The sequence below is a fragment of the Aquila chrysaetos genome, chromosome 8 (genome assembly GCF_900496995.4).
Source record: "Aquila chrysaetos chrysaetos chromosome 8, bAquChr1.4, whole genome shotgun sequence".
Taxonomy (NCBI): Eukaryota; Metazoa; Chordata; class Aves; order Accipitriformes; family Accipitridae; genus Aquila; species Aquila chrysaetos.
The window spans coordinates 32,213,841-32,230,767 of NC_044011.1; the positions used below are offsets into that span (position 1 = coordinate 32,213,841).

Sequence of the window (16,927 nt, forward strand, 5' to 3'; positions counted from 1 at the left end):
GAAGTGTGTGAGTTAAAAGCTTTGTCTAGTCCCTCCGCTTTCTCAAGTGTCACTGAGGCCTGACTCGGACCATTCGTCAGCAGTAGGCTTGCACAGATGTTGCCAAGTGTGAGATCTGACCCATGGGAACTTCACTGGCAGTGCCAAACAAGCCAGAGGGGACCTGGCTGGGCTCTGGGATCCCGGCTTGAGGTTTCAGCACTCTGTGATCAAGAAATGCAGATTTCCATGTTTGAGCCGAGCCCATTGAGCCTGGAGCATTGCCAACACCAAAGTTGCTGTTTCCATGGAGGCAGCTGTGCAAGCAGATTTTTCCTTTTAAAGAAGGGCAGAGCATGGGACAAAGCACATGTACTCCAAATGGGTGGAAGTTCTTTACTAAACCCTGGCAGAAATGCACTGGTACTGATAAATCTGTGCAGAACACAAGGCCCCTTTAGCCGCTCCTACATAAATGGATTTCCTAGAAACCAATTGCAAGCATGTTTTTGCAGAGAGCCAAGGATTACTCACATGGCTCCTGATGTTCCTGGGGCCGTGGATGGAGAGGGGGTGTTACTGATTTCAGAAAGTCTTGCTTCCAGAGAGAGGGGTGAAGAGCTGACCCAAAGGAGTTTTATGGATTTATGGAGCCTTCCTGTTGGGGGAGGGGAGCTGCTGAGGCTGACTCTGTGTCTAATTAACTCAATTCTGAGTGATCAGGGTGCTGGGAGAAATACACAGGGCAGACCCAGCAGAGGGGACCCACAGCAGCTGCCATGTGACGCCAAGGTAATTGTGCTACTGTCACTTCACGCCATGTACAGCGTGGCTGATCAAATCCTCCTCCCTGCCCTTTAAGAACTGAGCGCTTGGCTGGCTTTCCCCTTCCATACTGGATCAAGTCAAAGCTACCTGGTTGATTCAGCTCCCTCTTGCCTGGCCTCTCCTCCGTTACTCAGTTTTCTATTGCATCTGTCCCCTCAGATGGCTGAGCCTCCCCCTTCTCTACCACCCACTTACGTCGATACCTCTGTGCTGCTCCCATCTTCCCGGAGAAACCCAACATGGTTTCTACGTTCGTGCCCACTGCCCTGCCCTCATTGCTCCTGCATTTTCCATTGCAGACCCCTCTCTTCCCTGCCACCCTGTCGACCTGTGCACAGTTTCCCTATAGGGATTGTCTGTCCCTTGCATCCTTGCTACAGGCATGTGCACCAGGGCTTTTTCTTAAATGCTGGGAGCATCCTTCAATGCAATCGATGTCACCGCAAGGAAATGCGAACTGATGCTTTTGCTGGTTGGGGGGGGGTGTCACAACATGGTGGTGGCTCTCCACCTGCACGATGAATGGTTGCACGGTGAAAATTTTTCTGCAGTTTTTTTCTTATGTTTTGTGTTGGGAAAAAGAGCTTGGTGGCTTGGTGCTGGTTAGCACTGGAGAAAACTACACAGTGATGGCTCTGGTAAGGGATAATGCTGCTTTTCCTGTTTTCTGATTCAGCAGGAGAGATAGTCTTAATATACATAAGACCTTGCCACAAAGATCACATACATGGCTGAGCAGATGCAACACAGGGCGAGGAGGAAGGCGTCAGCAGAAAGCAGATGGGCAGCACAGTATGTGGTTTGCCTGGCTTTTGCAGCTTTGCAATTGGAAGCTCAGAAATGAGTTACAGTGGGACCAAAGAAAGAGAAAGAAAAACATTGAAGCCCATCGATATTCAGAAGAAACAAATATATTGACCTAAATGACCATCGGTGACTCAAAAGCTTAAAGGCAACATATGTAATTGGTGATGGTGCCATTAACAGAACGAAGGCGTGTGGGGAAAAGGGGCTGTGAAGGCAGAGATGGGCAGCTGCTGACTTCTGGAAGAAAATACAAACTAATGGAAGTAGTTTCTTTGAGGGTCCACTCTCTTCTGCCCTGACTGCAGAGACTCTTTCCAAACCTGACTTGTAAGTTACAATACTGACTTCTGCCGAAAACGATTCAAGTACCGCTGCTTTCCTCAGAGGAGAGTGTTTCATTAGGCTAATTCGGAGAATAATTCAGTCTGAATCATCTCCACGTGATTCATCTGTATGAATTGCAGACTGATTGCAATTTCTGCCTGTGTTTTTTCTCAGCTGAAAGCAAGCTGACCTGCAGGTTTTTGCTTTGGTGCATCCATAGGAAAATTTTGCTTTGCTGGCCTATTGTCATTTTTTCCTCATTCCAGATTTTTTTAAATAAACAGAAGAGATTAACTTGAGTGGAAGGCTTAATTGACCTCTTTCAAACAAATCTCTTTCCTAGAGAAGCTTGAATTAAACCCCCACTTCTATTCCTGCAATTTAACTGACTGGTGGTATCTCATCTGTAAAACAATGTACCCTGATTCATTAAGCCTTAATGTCGTAGACTTTTGAAAGCTGATTTTGTAGAGACACAGAAGGTATAACACCTGTCCTGAAACCTGCCATGTTAATAATTTATTAATATTCTGTCCTGATTTTAGGCATCTGGTAGTGTCTTTTACATTTAGTTTTGCTTTTACTCTGTCTCCTTGTAACCATGTATTTCCTACTTAGTCCCTGCAGTGCCCGAGTTTGCCTCTGTATTGCCTTGTTGTGTATTTATTAATTTCAGTGCATGATGACGTTAAGGAAAATCCTTTTTATCTGCTACCCTGAGAAGCTGTTCTGCCAAGGGCGGTTCTTTGGTCTCGTATTACTTCGCAGCAAATGTCGGGAGTCAAAAAGTGAGAGGGCAGTAACCTTGCTCTTGATAACCTGAGGTGACAGTGAGGGCAGGGACAGAGTCATAGCTGGCAATGAAGTTGGGTTTGAGATGAAGTTTGGAGAGAGTTTGGAAGATTATTTTGCATAAATAGGTAACAGAGAAGTGGTGCGGGGAAGGATAGGTAGGAGCTGATGGAGGCAGTCCTTCAGGAGCCAGCCTTGGCTCGGCGCGGGGAGCAGGACCATGGCAAAACTGAGAACCCAGGAAAAACGGGTGACGTGGAAGAGCTGCAGGGAGTCCTGGCTCTGCTCAGAAAGTGGAAATGGAGGAGGAAGCTACTACTGAGTTCCCTTCTTGCACTCTTCAGATTTAAGTATGCCTTTAGCCAAGAGAAAAAAAAAACAACCTTGGTTCCTCCGCCTCCCCCCTGATCTGTAATTTCCTTGCTCTGATTATTACCAAGTGTGGAAGCATTTGCCTCTGCAGACGTGATGAATGCCAGTGGCACTGGAAAGCTGTCATCGGGGGAAAAAAGAAAAAAGTCTTTTCTTATGTTTCTTGGAGCAGAGTTCAGTGGAGCATTTCAGATGCTCATATTCAGATTATTGCTCTTCTGCTTTGCCTGTAACTCGCCTTTTCCCCTGAATTAGAAAACTACCTATTAATAAGCTGACAGGCGAGTAGTGATTTTGCATGTTAAATAGTGTGATTGCTTCACCCCAGTGGGATTGTACTTTTTCAAGGTTAGACAGCTGAAAAATACATATATTGATAATTAAATTAGACTTTATTTACAAATATTGGCTCAGAGATTTTCCAAGTCAGAAATTTGTCTTCCTTTTCTGATGAAAAGAATTCTGGGTGCAGGTCAGCCTTTGTCCAGACGTTGGCTCAGAAAACACTGATGAAGGGGCACAGTTTAAGTTGCTGAGACTTTGGTTTCCACTGAGACATGGGAGATAGCGGCAGCAAAAGGGAGGGAGGGAAGCAACATCTCCTCTAGCCTGTGTTACAAAGAAAGGGAGTAGGAGATAAGCTTTCTCAAATAAGTTCAACCATGCTCCTCCTCTCCCCTGTTTTTGAATGTGCTGTCACCATATAGGGTTATTTTTCCCATCCTGCTATCAATAGAGGGAAATAGAGAAGAAAGTGGCTATTTCTAGGGTCAGAGCCCTCCCACTGAAGCCAACAACACTTGAATTGGGACCCAGATGATGCTCCAGAAAGCCCAAGACTGTGATGACACAGCTTTACACTGGCGAAAAGGTAAACGGCATTTGAAGATGACTTTCAGGGAGGTATGAAACACACAGCAGCGGGTACCCAGCTCTGGTCTCATCAGGTATCCAGGAGCAAGATTTGCCCTAATGAGTCTGTTAGTGACACTTAGGATGAAGTCTGAAGCTCTTTGGATTTTGGAGTTTCCTTTGAGTTTTGAAACTCCTTCCCAGTAAGTCGAACTCTGTAAAAGAAGCAGTCACCCCACCCTAGTAAATGTACATTTTTTTGATTTCTCCATGAATACTCAGCTGCATATTTGGCATTTAAAAAAATGAATCAATACACTGAATGAACTGATGTTTTTAAATGGCACTGCGGGTAATTAAAAGCTGCATGGCAGCTCCACTGCAGATACAGCTTTTCCAGCCTGAGCCCCCGCTAGCGAGAGAGAAGCTCACATGGACTTCGCACTGATTTATTCATATCACATCTCATATGTGGGCGAGCTGAGCCTTCAGCTTTTGGCGTCCTGAGCATTGGTTACTTTCAAGGACACGCCACAAGTAAGAAACATGGGGGGACAAGATGATGTTATTTCCATTTAAAACATTCAGCCTATATGTAATAAGTAGAAAGAATAGTTATAATAACACGGTTGATTTCCATCAGAGTACTAAAAGGGAGTTTTACTGGAAAAGGTATTATACAGCCCACTGTGCTTTGCATAATCATTTTAAAAGCCGTTCAGGACATCTTCCTGCCTTTATCCTGAAGAAGCTGGAAATAATTTAGAAAACCAGGGTTGTCAGTAGGGCTGCACTCAAGGCTGGGCACTGCACACAATTACACATGCCGGGGTGGGTGCACAGGGTGCAGCCAAAGGCTGGGTCAGTAGCATTTGTGGAGTGCAGAGACTAACTTACAGGGGTATATTGTAAAGATGTTAGTGTCATTCATTTGTGATGTCTCGAATAATGAGTATCATGGCTGTCTTAAAATCATCTTTCTAAAACCTTTATATTGCCCCATGAAGCACACAGTAAGTCATGTCTGATGCCCACCCAGAGCACCGACAATTTTCAGATCAGCTGAAACAAAAAATACTGGGGAATATATTGAGTCATATGTCCAAAAATTTGAGGAAGAACCTAAGCTGGCATTTTGGAGGTTTTAACTTAAATAGCTTTTGCGTTTTATGTTATTCTGTATTTAAGAACAAAAGGAAAATGGTGAAAATGAAATGAAAGGTTTGGTAGGACACCGTATTTCATTTGACCAGTAAGAAAATATTTCTGTTAGGATCTGAACTCCTTCTGCACACTTACTTCTTATCTCAGCCAGCAAATTCTGCAGTCGCTTTTTTCACTTAAGTGCTGACTCTGCCCCCCACCACCTGGCATAACTGCGCATGTTTCCTTAATGCATTTTTTTGCAGTTACTTCCTCGCTCATCTTTTGATTTCCCAGTTGTATCAGCAGCTTTGTTGGAGTTGTTCCTTAATGAAGTAGGGAATGAATGAATGAACAAACCTCCCTGCCCCTGGAAACAGCGGTGAATGCAGTCAGAGTCAGCATGCAGAGATTTTTTTTTTTTTTTTTTTTTTTAATTGATGGTGTATTTTTGCTGCTCACACTTCAAGAAGGACCTGTAATCCCAGATGCAAATATGCTAAATTTGTGTTTTCCTGGGATATAAAGAGGGTCTGGCGGGCCACCGGCACCATTTCCCCGGGCAGGATGGGAGCCATGGGCCGTTGATTCCTGAGAGATGACAGCCAAATTCTTCACCTCTGCACGGGCTCAGCGTCTCCCCCTCTGTGGTAAATAAGACTTTAGAAAATATTGGAGAAGATTTTGCCTTCTCTCACAGACTCCTTGCTACGATGGCATTTACTCAACAAAACAGCCTCCTTTGGAGCTGCTTGCAAAATCAGTCAGTCTGGGCTGTGGGCTAGGGAGGGGTGATGCCATGTTGTTCAAACAGGAGCGTTTCTTCTGGGAGAGATTTGGCATTTTTACATAATTGTCTAAAAGAAGTTTGGAAGCTGAACCAGCTCACACACACAGGCATCTGCCAGCTTCTCTTGGTGTTTCCAGACCAAGGTTTCTGGGAGTCATCTTAGCTAGTCACATAGTCACGTGCCAACTTCCTTGCCTTGGAAGTGTTCTTTTGGACCATTTCGGATGAAACCCTTCATCCTGGAGAGGCAAAACATGCCCTTCCCAGAAACAGCATATGAATGGGCCCAGCAAAATGCAGTGATTCATGTGTGTGCATCCTTCCTCTGAAGGAAGGAATCTGAGCTGCTTTCTGTTGCAGCAGCATCTCTTGGGAGGTGGTGGTGGTAGCCATCCAAGATGCAGTAACCTCTCCAGTTGCTCAAAACCTACCTGCAGCCAAAAACTATTTCTATTTTTGTCATTTAAAAGCTGGAAAACAATAAAAACCTCACAGTAGTGTTCATCTTTCTGGATTTGTACTGATTTCCCAGAGATAAAAATGTGTGGTTTTTTTCATTCAGTTTACATTATATTATGGGTTTTGTTTGCTTTTCTGTGGCTCGTCTCAAAACTTTCACATTGGCTTCAGAGATACAGCATAAAGTGTCTCCATTTCTCCCCACAACCTTAATCTCCCATTTAAACAGAGAACAGGTGAGACCTATCACTTCCAAACTGAGGTCTGGAGATGGCAAAATACAACATCTGCGTGGCAAGGTCGCTTAGCTCCAAAAAAAATCAGCATTGAGGGATTCCTAAGCTGCAATTATTAATTGTTGTGGGTGAACCAAAGGGAGGAGAACTGAGTGGGCATTGCTTTATAAACATTCAATGTTCTGTATAAAGAGCTTATGGTAAACTTTCTGAAGGAGGTAATAAATAGTAAGCACTAGCAAACCCTTTCAGGGATCAGTTCTCATTTTTAGTATGGAAACCAAGTATTGCATGACAGCAACTCAGTAGATAATAGGATAAGAATTGACTTTCAAACCAGTTTCTCAGCACAATGCAGAGTGAGAAGACGACAAGAAAATATGTAAGGAATAAAAATTTAAAGTAGGATCTATACATTTGTGCTTTATTGTAGACTACAGAAATATTTTTCCTTCAGTTATACGTTAGAGTGACACAGAGCAAAACCTGCTACTAAGGTTGGAAACCCACAGTGATAACAACAGGCGTGATTTTCATCTTCCAGGCACTTGCTGTGGATACATTAATCTATAGACATGTTTGTTTGCATTTTAAAGATATTTTGACATATAAAATAATCTGATCTTGTTCCATTTCTTGACTTACAGGTCAGAAGATGTGTTTCATCCTAAAGAATATTCTTATCAGAGGCTTGCCATTAATAATGCATTAGGAAGCGTTTGTTTCTGCTGATCATTCATTGGAAAGCAATCTTTATTACAAACGTTATGGTAATAGAGCAATTCCTGAGAGCCAGCACAGCCTGTATTGTTTTAGAAGTAAAATAAGAAATGCAATTAATATTATTGTAGAAAAAAATCACCATGTTGAATGCGAACGTACCAGTGAGGATTTATGGCAGGAGGTTGGCTCCAGAGCCCCCATCTCATTAATGTGTCTCAGTGGCACGTGATGCTGTCACAGGCATGTGTCCCCCTCCAGTCCTATTTGTGCTCATCACCGCCTGCCCTGTGGCACTCACTGGGTGCTGTAAGACAACCTGTGCTGGGGCAGGCACCCTCCTAAAGCCCCTCCTCGATGCAGTTTTGTTATGTTCATGGATGCAACCAGCACAAGGTAAATTGGTTTTGAGACCTAGAAGCTATTTTGCATCCTTTATTTAAAGCAAAAGCTGTTTTTTTTACAAATTATCAGGATACATCAATAGTAAATACAGGGCACTTGTGAGGAACAGCATGGTCTTGTGATTAGTCTTTCCTGCGAACTGTAAAAAACACCCTACCACAGCCAAACACACTCTGGTCATTGGTATGTTTGTAATGCCGGCTTTGCAACTACCATCAAGCGTTGGGGAGGAAACTCAGTTTCAGAGGGTTGAAACTAAAGCTTTACATGCAAAACCAAAACGAGACGTTTTAATGACTCTTTCGCTGTGCTACAAGTCAGTGCCAATCCATCTATTTTGCCCAGGCTTTGCCAGCAGACCCCACTGAAGATGTGGCTAAAAATGCAAAAAAGGTGTAACCTGGTGCATGATCAGTCAGAACAATTTTCCAAGTGCTTTTCAAGCACTTTGCTCAGTCCTGTCTCTTGACAGATGTAGGATTTCATATTCTTGCAGTTCTTATCCTACAGTCACCCCAACCTGTAGGAACTTTGATATTTACTAATACTAATATTCAGAATTAAGTAATATTTTTTCACAGCTCTGGTTTTGGTATTTCCTGCAGGCTTTCCTGATCTCTCTGCTCACTCTGTCTCCTCTATTGATATATCATCACTTTCATTCTTGATAGTATTTCCTTTTAGTGGTTATTTTTTCCTAATTCAAAACCTAGAAATAGAGTAGCTGTTTCAGACATAGACATAGAGTACCCACATCCTTTATAATATAGAAGTCTGTATTTTAAAATAGTAATAATAATATCAACTCAGAAAAAAATACTATGACTGCTTTGAAGTTTCAGAAGTAGGTTGAGATTTGGGGTGTCTCATTTAATGGGTGCCTTATTTAATACCCCCTCCATATGGATGTCCAGCATTTCCTGCAAAGTTAATATCATTAATTATTTCAAGCTGAGCACCCAAAGGACTATTTGCTTCTACAAATCTGGAATCTTCAATTGCTAGGGGCAGAAATTGAGTTACCTCCAGGGGTTGGTGGGGTTTGGGGTTTTTTTTTTTCCTCTTTAATCTGCCGAGAGCTGTTGCAGACCAATTCACTGCAGGAACCTCTGTCTGTACATTGCTATATATGAGTGCATGTGTATAAGATAATAGAGAGTGACTGACTACAATACGTGCGTTTAAGCTACTCAGTTGAAAATTACTGAGCATTAAAATCCACTGGGAATCACAAGACTTCTAAATTAGGAAAGCACATGTCAGTCACTGTGTGGAAATGAGTCCTCTTACAAGAGTAGCTTTCAATAAGAAGAATGGGTATTGTTCCCTGGAGTACATCAATCCTAGTTTGGCCACTCTGTACCGGCTTTTACAATTTCTCTAGAAGCATGCATTGCCTTTTGTTATTATTTTTTCCTGTATTTTGTTCCATTGTGCATTTCTATTAGATATGTCTCATGGGCCAGCTATCAAGAGACACCCTACTGTGCTGTGACGAATGAAGGCATTTTCAACCATAAACAAGGTATTGTGGGATTGAAAAGAAATGTGGACAATGACAAGTCCTGGACAGCTTGTAATTGTTTAAATGTATTTTTATTATATTGTGGGGTGACATGGGAACTCTGAAAAATTGGCTGATTTGACCTGAGGTTGAAGTGAGCAGAATGCCATAGGGTAAATGAGGGACTTTGGGAAGGATGGCATTTTTGTGTTTATTGGATGTGGTCTAGTCCATCAGTATATGTTTTTCCATTATTAAAGCATGTATTTTAAAAGTGTTTAAATGACTTAAGAGTCTGTCACATCTCAAAAAATATCAGGCACCTTGAAAATCCATGGGAATAAGTTGATTCCTATTGACTGTCAAGCTTTTTTGTGCCTAAACCTGATGCGGGCATACATTGAAAAGGGTATTTCTGTACTTTCTTTGAATTAAAAAAGATAGAGCTAGTCTGGAAAAACTGTATGGCCACAGGTGATTAATTTTTCAGCAGTAACACTATTTACATGCAGAAGAGCTTAGCCCAATGGTAGAAGACTCTCAAAATTTGGGCTGTATGGGCTGACTTAGTTCATTCAGAATTTGTAGATCCTTTTTATTGCTGCCAGAGTTAATGTTTAAAATCATCATCTTGATTCATTAGTAGGGTGTGTCAGAACATTTTCTAATGGTTTATTTTATTGTTCCCAAATTGTAATGCTCAAATAATAATTGAGAAGAGCAGAGGGTTAAGCAGGGATCACAGGAAACGTGGTCTCTAATTAGACAGATGAACTGACCTGGTATTCTCCTGCATTTGGTATTGTCCATCCACATGACAAAACAAACAATATCCTTTCATGAGGTCTGAAACTACCTTGTATCTAAAGAAGTAATGAGATCTTCCTTTAGATAAGACCGGTAAATGAATGAATAAGTACAAGACTCGACTGCAGGACCCACCTACCTGTGGTTTGAACATGTTCTGCAGGCAGCTGCCCCCCAGTTCCTGGGTACCCCCTATTCACCTCCATCTGGTACATCCAGAAAGGTCCTCTGGGAGTTAGGGAAGTATTTAGGAGTATCTTATCTGAGAAGTCAAACAGGATGTTTCCTCCATCCCAAAGTCAAAGTGGTGTGTCAGGCCTGACAAGAAACCAGTGTGGTTTTTGCAAGCCTTTCCATTAACTTTATTGGCTTCTCATTCAGTCCGCTCTGTTTTTCCAAGCATTGCTTCTTGTTTCATCTCCTGAAAAATAGGGTAGTGTTCTCTGTATTTTCAGTGAAAATAGAAAAATAGAGGTAAATTCTTCTAAAAAATGCGTACCTGCAATCAAGACACACTTTTGTTTTTGCAAAGGAAAGTCGTGCTCTGATTGCAGCCAGCAGCAGAGGGTCCCCACCAAGAAGCTTAGAACCATCCTTAAAGCAAACAAAAAGGAAATACAAAACTATTGTTGTTGCTATTCCTTATTTAAAAAAAAAAAAGGCATTTTCCTTATTTTTATAGCTATATAGATACACAGATATGTGTTGGTCTCCTGCTTGCCTCAGTAGCAGGGAGTTGCACCAGTGTGAGCTGAAGGAGAGCCAACGTCATTTTTACCTCTCACTTACAGAGTATTTCTTGGCGATTTATGCTGCCGTCAGTCCTCACCAGACATTTGCTTTCTCCTCGAGATTGAGTATCAGCCCAGCTCACATTTATCTGGAGTACTGGCTATGCAAGCTGGCTTGACACGTTAATTTAATTTGTGCTTCTCAATTCATACTCTTTCATTTACGATCAAATATTGGGAAAGGTTACAATTAATCAGAGTGCAGGAACAGAAGCTGGCAAAGCTAATGATGTATTACTGCATTTTGGTTGTTCTGGAGGGGAATAATTGAGGTCCTTGTGCTACAGAAAACTGTTATTAGTAAGTAAAAATTATCAAAGGAAAGCAACCCGCACCAGTCTCCCATTTTGCAATCTGTGTTTCTAATAGTTTTCTTAAAAGTTCTTAAAAATGAAGCATTTTATTAACACTCTTGGCTGTAACCAGGTTTTTTGGCTGTGTGGCTGCCTTAGGGGAAAGTGTGCCTTTTCACGGGGCACTGGGGGTTTGAGCTCTTGCTGTTGCCCCCCGCTCTGGGCTTGCAGATGCTACTCAGTGTGCATGAAGGCAATTTTCAGATGCTAATAGCGTGCCTGTCCCTGAGGGAAAAGGACTCTGCTGCTGCTGCTTGCTCAGCAGAGGAACCACAGGGAATTCCTGCAGAAAAAATACAGGCTGCTGGACTTAACGTTGTGCGCACTTCCTAACTGAAAATGAACTAACTGCTGGTTGTTTAAAAAGAAAATGTGTTGCTGGGCTGAGGCAGATGATGAACACTGAGCCCCTCCTGAGGGAATATTTACAGCCCAGCCACGTGCTCAAGCAGCAGAAGGGTGTGCATAAGAAATGCTTGCAGGCTTCCCGGGGCAGCTTGGGGTTATTGGCAGGCGCTGCTGCTGGGCACAGATGATTTGCTTGGCTTAGTGGGACACAGCATCTGGCTGCTGAAATACTATAATGAAAAAAAATAGGGTTTGTGTAGCTATAGTAAGCAATCATTAAAAGCTCCATTTCTAAGTAAAAATACCCATCTCACTTTGTTGTTCTAGTTACTAACTTTATAAGGTTATTGTATGTTTTTATGTATGGCAAAATTTCACAGACCTTTGCTGAGTGTTCGTCTGTTGGGTCATCCGGGATGGCAAGTGGCATTGTCAGTGCTTAGTGGATGCACTTGGGACTCCCTGGTAGTTTTCAAGATTACAAGACAAAGTAAGTCTTTCCAACTTCCCTAGTTTTTAATCTAAAAGAATAGCTACTGGGAGGGGAAAAAAAAAAGTGGCTCTGACTTTTTCTCATTGGGAACAGTCTAGCACACCATAAGTCAGGCAGAGTTGAGCAGACTTCTCCCTTATTTGGTGGGTTGACTAGATGACTCTTATTTAGGATATGATAAAAGATACAGAATACAATTAACCTTAGGATTGAAGGTATCCTTTTTTCCTTTTATTCCAACTGCCTCGGGTTTTACATGCTGTAAGTGCAAAAATTTGTTCTTTGAGGCTCTTTACATAAATCTGGACTTTCAGCTTTTCAGTTCACCAGTCCCCCTGAGTGTCCCCTGATCTCACGTACAGGGGAGGGACAACCCACCGCAACCCCAGGATGGGGCCAAGTGTATGAGACTGAACAAACAGAGCAACCTGTCACCTCTGAATGTGAGCTCTAGGGTATGAGCTGGGCAAGGTTTTAACTTTTTGTGGGAAAGCTATTGCTGGAAACCTTGCCCTGAGCACAGACACCCTCATGGGAGGACCTGAATGGGCTCCCCTGGCACCCAAAATAATATTGCCACCCTCTTGCTCCAGGGTAGGGCTGTAGGATACTTCTTGCTGGAAAAATACCTTCATTTGTGACTGGGAGGCAGCACAGCAACAGTGCAGTAGTTGATGGAGTGGATTTGCTTTGCTGGTCTGTTGCACACCTTGCACGGACAGTATGTTGGACACGGAGTTTTCTCTGTGTGGCGGGACTTGATCTGTTGTTGAAGGTCACATATGAAATTTGGACCTGTTTGGGAGTCCATAGCACTGGGATGCTCAGTGAATTATTTCTGTGCATAAAAAGGAGTGAAGTGAAAAGGAGCCAAGTCTGGCATAGATCTAACAGGCAGAGTGTGCTGATTAGCATGTAATTCAATTTGTTAGGCGCTACAGTAAACAGCATTAAGTGCAAAATGCAGTGATTGCTCCTAATAGCACCCTTTCAGCATTACCTTGGTTCCTGCAGCAGCTGGATGGAGCTGTGTTACGACTGTTCAGCAGGCACCAGCAGAGCTGGCAGTACTCCTTTCTTGGGCAGAAGCTTGAATAGCGTAAATACTGCCATTATAAAAGGTTTTGGGTAGCTGTATCTAAAGAGCACAGCTCACACATTTCTCCTGCTGTTCCTACTCCTTCCCCATTCCCCAACGGCACAGCTGGGACCGGCACCGCTGTAGTTTACTCAGCCGTCGTCAGCAGGAGAGGTGGTACATTATTCTGATTTTCTCTACCAGTATTGTGTTTTCCTCCAGTAAACGTCATGTCCATATTTTTTCCATCATGGCTTTGGTAAAGAAAGTCCTTTGTCTTTATTCTTGTGCCACAGTTGGACCGTTGGTTGGAGGAGCCCCTCAGCATCATGGCCCTGAGCTGAACACAAAGTTACCTCCTGGCTCCCCCACTTAAGAACAGACTTGCTCTTGGTCTCACGCTGTCATGCTTACTAAATTCTTTGTTTGCTGTAACTGTAGGACCACCTCCTTCAAACATCCTATTTACAAACACAAAATTAATGTGCTGCATCATTTCAGCATGAGGGTGAGTAAAGTCTTTCAGTAGAAATACGCCATTGAAGCCGTGTAATGGCGAGTCCTGTTTTTTCTCCCCCCCCCCCCCCCCCCCCCCCCCCCCCCCGAAGCTAGCTGAAGCCCACTGCCATCAACAGTAGCTGTTGTTAGGACAGGTTCCCCCAGCCCCTTGTGTTGAACATCACCGTGCACCACATATGTGCTGTTGAGATCAGCCAGACTATTCATTGGCAAAGCACATGCAAGTAGAGGACAGACAACCTGGTTGTGCTCATCCCCACAAAAATAGCAACAAATTGCAAGTACAATACCTCTCATTTCCTCTCATTGTGTGGGGGTAAGCACAGGAGGAGCTGGACAGAGAGATGGTATTTGCTGAGACCTGGCACAATCAGGAGTATGTTGGAGGCTGTCGGGAAGAATTAAGTTAAGGGTGAGTGCTCTGGCATGGGGAGGATTGGGTGAGGATGCCACACAGGCAGCTCCAAAGAGCTGCCCTGATTGCCCCGTTGTCTGTGGGATGTTTTCCTAACTAATCCCATTAGGAAATCAGGGTTTCTTAACAACTGCAAGAGGATTGCTGTTTTGCATGACAGAGAATGGATAGGTGCCTGAATGAACTTTAAGCTCATACATTTTGTACTCTTGATAGAAATTTCATAACATTTATGTTGCGCACGCGTTATCCAGCATCCTGGAAAGATTCATCATTTCTCTTCAAAGCACTTAGATACCTCTTATTCCTAAAAGAATTTGATAAACCTTGAAGAGCTTTCTCATTTATTCACTTGTCCAGGATGTTTTCTGTTTCCACACCTGATTAAATGAGTAAATGCTTTATGTTCTGTATCATATCAGTAAAGCTATGGCAAAAATTAAATCATCTCTCCTTTTCTGAGGCCCGGACTGAATCAGGGCTCTTACAAGCCAGGAGCAAGAGGTTTCACAGGCTTGTCTGCCCCAAACCCACATCCTCAGACAGCTAAAGAAAACAAGTAGCATCAATCCCATTCTTGGGGAGAAATTAGGGGAAATGAAGTTTCCTTGCAATTGCTTTGTATATTAGAGAGACCACAGTAAGGAGAGGTCAGCTTTGCAGTGAAATGGGGAGAGCTTGCTGGCTGATGAAGCAAAGCAACAGTGCACAGCATTTATTATTGATACCCTTAAGAGCCAGTCAAGGCTCTGCTCCTTTTGGTAGCACCAAGCAGCTGTTTGCAGAGCTGGTGGAGAGGCAGCATGGCCCAGGAGGGCTCCTGCTGCCCCACTCCCACAGGGCCAGGGCTGCCATCAGCCAGGTTTCCTGGTCACCTTTTACAGGCACAGCCCCACAGGAGATGTTCTGCAGCCACTGAGTTGCATAACATTTTTTGCATTTGCCCGCATGGCTGAATCCATCCCTTGCTGTGCGAGGTGCCAGTATCCCCGTCTCTCCTGCTATAACTTCACAGTCAATTTAAGCTGATCTAAGCATGAGCTGCAGTCAACAGGTGAGGGGCACAAGACCCACTGCCCAGACCCCATCCCTGTGCAAAAATGTGGCCTTTAGATTAAAATATTCTACTGAGAAGGAGGTCCCAGTGGGCCAATTTTCACATTTGCTTCTAGCTGCAATGGTGTTGAAACATGAGACCACAATATATCAAAGAGCAATTTAAGAACAAAAAAGACTAATATCTTGTTGAATGAATCTGCTGTATATTTAAAAAAAGACAATATGCAGTATGCCAGCTGATATGCTTTTATTTATCTGATGTTTGGAGCTCTGGAGGACTTCAAGCATCCAACAGCTACATTAGGGTCCAAGTGCAGCAGGAAACCCTGCAAGTACTGGCATTGATCAGATGAAGTAGCACATGTCTAGAGCTGATGGTTTAAAATGTGACTCCAATAGGTCTCATAGATTCAGTTCCCAGAGGGTGAATGAAATCAATCCAGTGCCATTGATCTGTAGCCAGCTGTGGTTTGTGGAGCCCCACAGATGAGCAGTGAATACAAGCTACTACCTGAACTGGCAGCTGCTTCTGTTTGAGCCTTGAAAAGAAATAATCTTTGACCAGAGAGCAATCATGGTGGCTTTGGGTTAGGCTGGAAACACCTCTGCAAGTGCCACAAGGTACCCAACATGCCACTGACATTAAAAATAAAGAGATCACAAGTGTTGGAAGTGGAAAAAGGACTAGAGAGCAAGGTGATCATAAGAGGTTTCAGGAGAGGAAGGTGAGGCAGATACCAGAGTTAACAGAGCTGGAGAGAGACTGTCAAAACAGCAGAAGATTTGGAGGGAGTTCAGAGAAGGGGAGCAAAGCCAGAGGGAGGTGTGGAAGATGAGACCTGTGAAGAAAGGCCAATGGGAGCAGGTCTGCTCTGACTAAAGAAAATACGCACCAGGGAGACAATCACCTGCAAACGCACAGGGGGGACTTACAAAGCAGCCAGCAATCAATTTTCAAATAATGGACCTGATCTTTCAATAAACTAGTAAGAGGGAATGAGGGTGGAATAAATACCTGATTCATCATCCCATCCTTTTTTGCAGCAGCAAGGCAGCTGTATTTTCTTCCCTGAGCTTCTCCTCTCCACCTCCTAAATCATAAAGTCAGGGCAGCACCTTTACAGCTGAGTCTCTCCTGTGATACAAGAGGTTTTATAGAGCTACCAGCCTCCTCATCCAGCTGCATTTCAAGCAGATGCTGCTCAAGGACTTACCAAGCCCTGCTTGAAATGGGCATGAGATCAAGGTGGAAGGCTGTTTTGAGACAGGAGAAAGCAGGTAGAGGACTTTTCCAAGACAGGACAGTATTCCATTGAAAAGCAACAGGACCTCTGTCTGTTTCCTTGGGACCAGGAATTTCTCCTTGCCTTAGGCAGCAGGTTTCTGGAGTCCTTCAGAAAGTCTGCTCTGAACTTGCCTCAATATAACCATTAGATTCCGCTTTGTTGTAAGGTGGGACCCACCAAACCCAAGGGTTAATCCAGATTGTGAGTGTATTGGCTGTTTCCTAGGCCAGTAGAGTGAGCAAATACCTTCATCCCTTTCAGTTTGCAGTTCATGCCTCCTTCCACTTTCCCTCTGAAACCTCTCTTGCCCCAGCTATCTGCCTGGGCTCCCTGTGTGCCCTGCAAATCCTCCTGCTGCTTTCCCAAGGCTCCTTGGGATGGGCAAAGCAGATGGGAGGAAGTCAAACAAACCCACTCTGGTCAGGAAATAACAACTAACATAGTTGACCAAAAAGGTCACTTTCTATAGAGTAAGTACTGCGACGATTAGCTTTACCAGGCAGCCAGGTCGACCGAGGTGTCTCCAGCAATGCACAAGCTGGGAAGGTCACATTTCCTCCAGCAAGC

General features: G+C 43.5%; 1 protein-coding gene across 2 annotated transcripts in view; it reads left to right on the forward strand.

Annotated features, from left to right (window-relative positions):
- Positions 1-16,927, forward strand: part of PAK5 (p21 (RAC1) activated kinase 5) — a 92,019-nt gene that overhangs the window by 32,564 nt on the left and 42,528 nt on the right. Inside the window, exon 2 of one of the 2 annotated variants that reach the window (XM_030021190.2) lies at positions 9,156-9,232. The exons of the other annotated variant lie outside the window; for it this stretch is intronic. The gene's annotated coding sequence lies outside the window, so the exon portion shown is untranslated. The remainder of the gene's footprint in view (positions 1-9,155; positions 9,233-16,927) is intronic. 2 annotated transcript variants of the gene reach the window in all.